The sequence below is a fragment of the Schistocerca serialis genome, chromosome 4, assembly GCF_023864345.2.
Source record: "Schistocerca serialis cubense isolate TAMUIC-IGC-003099 chromosome 4, iqSchSeri2.2, whole genome shotgun sequence".
NCBI classification, from domain to species: Eukaryota; Metazoa; Arthropoda; class Insecta; order Orthoptera; family Acrididae; genus Schistocerca; species Schistocerca serialis.
Genome location: NC_064641.1, coordinates 304069605 through 304076161, shown reverse-complemented (window position 1 = coordinate 304076161; position 6557 = coordinate 304069605). Strand labels below are relative to the sequence as shown.

The 6557-nt window shown below is 39.1% G+C and overlaps 1 protein-coding gene across 3 annotated transcripts in view; it reads left to right on the top strand.

The window, feature by feature from the left end:
* Positions 1–1644: 1644 nt before the first annotated feature.
* LOC126473964 (SAGA-associated factor 29) overlaps positions 1645–6557 on the top strand; it is a 57168-nt gene continuing 52255 nt past the window's right edge. Inside the window, exon 1 of one of the 3 annotated variants that reach the window (XM_050101337.1) lies at positions 1645–1761. The gene's annotated coding sequence lies outside the window, so the exon portion shown is untranslated. Of the gene's footprint in view, positions 1762–1820; positions 1839–6557 lie in introns of those variants that run through there. The other 2 variants (XM_050101336.1, XM_050101335.1) reach the window with 2 other exon arrangements.

The window sequence follows — 6557 nt, the reverse complement described above, 5'->3', positions numbered from 1 at the left end:
CAGTGGCTACTCTGAGATGAAGAGTCTTACATAGGACAGAGTAGTGTGGAGAGCTGTGTCTAACCAGTCTTCATAATGAAATCACAACAACAACAAAGCGACCCATGTCGACTGCAGTGTGATTATGAAGTGGATATGCAAACGACAGCTAACTCAAGACCAGACAGATCTCATGTAATGATGGAAAAGGAAATCGAGCACCAAGGAGAGGGGTTGTAAAAAGTCTCATGAAATCAGTTCGGTTCTAAAGTGTCACCGATAGTCCAGTTGGCACAACTGTATGTAGGGAGATAAAAAGAATAGGTGAAATGGTCAAGTGACTTCTCACAAGTAACACATTTCGGTAGTAAATGCTAAGTGATGCTTGTTGTGTAAAGAGTGACGCCACTGGGCAGTGGATGGCAGCTAACTCAAGACCAGACAGATCTCATGTAATGATGGAAAAGGAAATCGAGCACCAAGGAGAGGGGTTGTAAAAAGTCTCATGAAATCAGTTCGGTTCTAAAGTGTCACCGATAGTCCAGTTGGCACAACTGTATGTAGGGAGATAAAAAGAATAGGTGAAATGGTCAAGTGACTTCTCACAAGTAACACATTTCGGTAGTAAATGCTAAGTGATGCTTGTTGTGTAAAGAGTGACGCCACTGGGCAGTGGATGGGTGGAAACGAGTGATTTGGAGTGATGAATCACACAATAACCTGTGTCAATGTGACGGAAGGGTTTAGTTTTGGCGAAAGGCTGAAGAATGTTATCTGCCAAAATATGTAGTGCCAAATGGTGAACTATGGAGGAGGCTATGTTATGGCTTGGAAATGTTCCTGATTGTTATTTTGTGGAATTCTTATTGCGCTTAAGAAAACATTAAATGTGGAAGAGTACAGCGTTGTGTGATGTGTACAGTAGAGCAGCAGTTCAGAAATGTTTGTATTAGTACGACAATTTATCCTGTCATAAAGTAGCAACTTAGAGGAATAAGTTGGTGGGCAATAACTTTCCTGAAATGCACAGGCTTGTCTGAAGTCCTGAACTGAATCCAATGGAACACTTCTGGGATGAATTAATACATCGATTTCGCTCCAGGCCCCAGTGTGCAACATCACTACCTTCTCTGGTTTCGGCTCTTTAGGGAGAATGGGCTATTACTCCTCCACAAGCATTCAGACGCCTTACTGAAAGTATCCTCACCGAATTCAATCCTTCATAAGCGTGAAGGGTGGACACAATCAACATTAATGACCACTGAAAAGTTGAACTTTCTGCAAATGCTATTTCCAACAGCTGTAACCCATTTTTTGTATGCCTGACATGCAGATATTGGTCTATAATTACATCTACCTGTTTCAGTATTAGACCATCAACATGGTATAAATCATCAGTAATTAAGGACATGCTTTTGCATCTATTATTATGGCAGTCTACCTAATTCTTGTCCCATTTAAATTGCTAATCAAATGCAGAGCCCAACTGGTTTTCTTAGCACAGATGATGGCGTGTCCAATTTATAAATTAAGTGGTAATCGGATTTGTATACAGCTACAATAAGAGCACGTGTTGCTCCTAGCGTCTCCCGAATCAGTTGTACCACCCATAGGCCATAGAGTATATACGTCTTCAATGATACCAAACAAGGAGATTCGGTGCGTATAAAATCAAAGAATTTCATTTCCACAGTGTCTACTGCAGACAGCCGGACTTGTGTTTGTTTGTTTACATATGGAGTCATGAGAAACGAGAAGCAGTTGCGACGTCTAGTGAATTTTGTTAGTGTACACATTAGAGAACGTGAATTTTATTAGCATTTTTATCGCATATGTTACAATGATTATCCCATCAAGATGTGAATAAAAACTGTTTGTTTGCTTTCTTGCATGAGAATAAATGTATAATTCGTTTATTTACTTATAAGTTATGATTTTAAAGGAAATACTTAAGTGAAAGTTAATTTAATGTTATTTCGTGTCCACCTAAACAGGGGATCTTTGAACACTACAAATACACAGCGTATTTGCTATATATATTTTCGCTGTCGGCGATTTGAGAAAAAAGTGCATTACATTTACATTGTGTATTATATTTTGCGTGTAGGTGCTGCGTGATAACCCCCCCCCCCCCCCCTCCCTTCGTTGTAGGATATTTACTTGTAATAGGCAACAAAAGTCTCGTCCGAGAATATTGAGCTGTCGGATACAACTTTAATTTACTGTGTAAATTTAATTTGTATGACGAAATGTGCATTGAATATGGCGCTAACGTAGACACCATGCAATGTTACCATAACTTGTAGGTCAGAGTGTAATATTTACACCCCACCCCCAGAATCTTGGTTATGGTGTCAGACTGATCTGTATGGTAGTCCAAGGTTTTTTGTTTTTATGATTTGTGTATATTCATATCCTGATCTGAATATTGTTAGATATTATTTTGGTATTGATTATTTATATTTTAGTTTAATTTTGTTGGGTTTTTGAATTTGTTCTTTAATAATTACTTTTAGAGGTTCAGTTTATTTAAGTTCTTATCATTCTAATTTTTTTGTTTTTATGGTTTTAATTTTAATAATTGTTGTTCATTTGCTAGATTAAGTCTTCTTTCTTTTTATATTATTTTTGGATCTAGATCGGTTCCTACTTTGCTTTTGATTTTAGGTTGGGGTTATCAACGTGAGCAGTTGCAGGCTGTTGTTTATTTAATTTTTTATACTTCGGTTGCTAGATTGCCTATGTTATTAGTTTTATTTAGGGATTATGATTTTTCTAATACTTTGTATTTCCCTTTATTTGTTGATTTTGGTTCCTATTATTTTATGTTTTTATAAATTTGGCCGTTTTTAGTTAAGATGCCAATATTTTTGGTTCATTTATGACTTCCTAAGGCCCATTTAGAGGCTCCTATTTCTGGTCGAATAATTCTTGCTGGTGTTTTATTGATGCTAGATGGTTATGGGAGGTCTGCATGGATAACCCTGTTAGCAAGAACAATGTCAGTGAAATATAAGATTCCAAGTTTAAGATCCATGTCGACATAGGAGTGTAATTGGTTATGAATATTAGTTGGTTATATATTTATACTCCAATTTTAAATTGTAAGTCTAAGAACTCGTTGATGTAACTGACTTATGTTGTGTTTCCTTGGAGTCTTATGCAGTGGCATGTAAAATCTTATCTGTTTGTAAGCCGCATCACTTCAAATAAAACACTCGAACTTTCAGTAGCTGTCTCTGCCATCGTTATGAGGAGTTAAAATCATTGAGAGCCAGGACTGGCATGATATTCTCTTTGTGTTGTCTGATAGATTAAAGACCAATATGTGTGTTCATATTAGTTTAAAGCCTGCAAAAGAAGCTGGTTGTAGGATGAAATGTGCATTAGTGCCGAAGTAAATGCAAAGTTAATATCAACATTCGAAATTCTATTGAAAATATGCGGAAATACGGAAGCGTCCGATCCCACCCGTCTGCTTTGACCCATGACGTCACAAATATGGCGGAAACAAAAACAAACACACACACTTTCCACAAGAAGCCTAATGACACTAACGGGACAAGCGCGGGAAATGGGGTGTTTTGGGTGGGGGGCAAACTAAATATAACGTAGCTACAACGTGTAAGTAAAGACAGCCATGCATGAATACCCACCCACCTCCCCAGGGGTCGTAACCCCTGCAACCCATAGAAGATAAAGATGCTTCAGTAGCTGATTAGTATTTTTTGTCTTTTTAAAAAAAAAATCTCACGGGATAGAACGAACAGATCAGAAAGATAAATATAATAAACTAAAACAGAAATTTGAGGAAACAGATAATTAAAATAAGTAATAAGTGTTTTTAAATTTAAAAAAAAATCTCATGAGATAGAACGAACAGATCAGAAAAGTAAATAAAATAAGATAAAACAGAAGTGGAGACAGCCACACTCAAACCAAACTCCGCGCCATCATGACGTCACACACGACAACGCCCTTACATCGCGGGTCAAAGCCGACGTGTTGGATCGGACGCTTCTGTCGACCCAAATATGCTTTGTTGCAAGATAGGCCTACTTTCTTAGTTTTCTGTATTGAAGGTCTGTCAGATTCTGTAGCTATAGAATTTGTTTCTGAGATAGTCTCTCTCTCTTTTTACAATAGTATACCATAGAACTCTTAGGCTGGGAGAGGAACTGTGCTGAGTAGTTGGAAAAGCTTCCTTAGTTATGCCTGTCTACTAGAAGGATAGCAGATTTGATGCACAAAACTGGTATCTGGCATCTTTGACATCCATATTTTGCAGAATTTTAAAACAGAATGACCTCCTTCATGCTATCCAGCATTAATTCCAAAAACATTGTTTTCTCAAAGCTCAACTAATACTTTTCTCACATGACATCGAAAAAAGCAATCAGGTAGATGCAGTAATTGTTGACTTCCTAAAGGCATTTGAGTCATTATCACACCAATGATTATTAACAAAAGTAAAATCAAATCTGTGTACTGGACTGGGATTTGAACCTTGGACCTTAGCCTTTAATGGGTTAGTGCTATACCAACTGAGCGTGGATAACTCAGTTTGGTGGAGCACATGCCCCTGAAAGGCAAAGGTCCCACATTTGAGTACCAGTCCAGTACACAGTTTTAATCTGGCAGAGAGTTTCGTATCATGGCACACTCTGATGTATAGTGAAAATTCATTGTGAAAAATAAATTAGTGTGAAGTATCAAACAAAATGTGTGACCAGACTGAAGATTTCTTGGGTGGAAGATGCAGTACATTATCTTAGATGGAGAATCATTGACCAGAAGTAGACATAACTTCTGGCATGCTCCAGGGAAATCTCCTCGCTTTTCGTGTTGTGTATTAATGACATGGCAGACGATATCAATGCACTACTGGCCATTAAAATTGCTACACCACGAAGATGGCGTGCTACAGATGCGAAATTTAACCGACAGGAAGAAGATACTGTGATATGCAAATGATTAGCTTTTCAGAGCATTCATACAAGGTTGGCGCCGGTGACGACACCTACAACATGCTGACATGAGGAAAGTTTCCAACCGATTTCTTATACACAAACAGCAGTTGACCGGCGTTGCCTGGTGAAACGTTGTTGTGATGCCTCATGTAAGGAGGAGAAATGCTTACCATCAAGTTTCTGACTTTGATAAAGGTCAGATTGTAGCCTATCGCGATTGCGGTTTATCGTATCACGACATTGCTGCTCGTGTTGGTCGAGATCCATTAACTGTTAGCAGAATATGGAACTGGTGGGTTCTGGAGGGCTGGAGGCGTGGCTGTAATGGATCGTGCAGCCACGTCTCGATCCCTGAGTCAACAGATGGGGACGTTTGCAAGACGACAATCATCTGCACGAGCAGTTCGACGACGTTTACAGCATCATGATGGTCGCATCCGTGTTTGGCGACATCGCGGTGAACGCACATTGGAAGTGTGTATTCGTCATCACCATACTGGCATATCACCCGGTGTGATGGTATGGGGTGCTATTGATTACACGTCTTGATCACCTCTTATTTGCATTGACAGCACTTTGAACAGTGGACGTTACATTTCAGATGTGTTACGACCCGTGGCTCTACCCTTCATTCGTTCCCTGCGAAACCCTACATTTCAGCAGGATAATGCACGACATTATGTTGCAGGATACAGAAAATGTTCGACTGCTGCCCTGGCCAGCACATTCTCCAAATCTCTCACCAACTGAAAATGTCTGGTCAGTGGTGGGCGAGCAACTGGCTCGTCACAATATGCCAGTCACTACTCTTGATGAACTGTGGTATCGTGTCGAAGCTGTATGGGCAGCTGTACCTGTGCACGCCATCTAAGCTCTGTTTGACTCAATGCCCAGACGTATCAAGGCGGTTATTACGGCCAGAGGTGGTTGTTCTGAGTACTGATTTCTCAGGATCTATGCACCCAAATTGTGTGAAAATGTAGTCACATGTCAGTTCTAGTATAATATATTTGTCCAATGAATGCCTGTATATCATCTGCATTTCTTCTTGTTGTAGCAATTTTAATGACCAGTAGTGTAGTAGTCTCGGGCTTTTTGCAAGGGATGTAATTATCTATAGTGCAGTACTAACTGAAAAAGCTTGATAAGATAGTAGTGCAAACATTGGCAGCTTGCTTTAAATGTTCAGAAATGTAAAACTGTGCTTTACAAAACAAAAAAGAAATTTCCTATCACTCAGTATCAGTGAATCACAATTGAAGTCAGTCAACTCATACAGATACCTGTCGGATGTTCTTTACTGATGTTTCAGGTCAAGTCTGAAATCTGAACACTATGAAGAATACAGAATGTTGCAAAATGCCTTAAAATGCGACTATCATATATGCTAGTTCCTTTGTGTTCAGCAATATATTAGCTGTGTGATTCTGTGGAAGAACCTCTGTACATGTGACACGTGGTAGATTGAGTCGGGCTTGAAGGTTTCTCATTTAACAAAAGTGGTTAAGACAACCATTCCTGATAGTTGGGAAATCCAGGTTCGAGTCCCAGTCTAGCACATATTTTCATGCGTCATAAACAGCTGTTAGCAATGTATGCTCACAATAT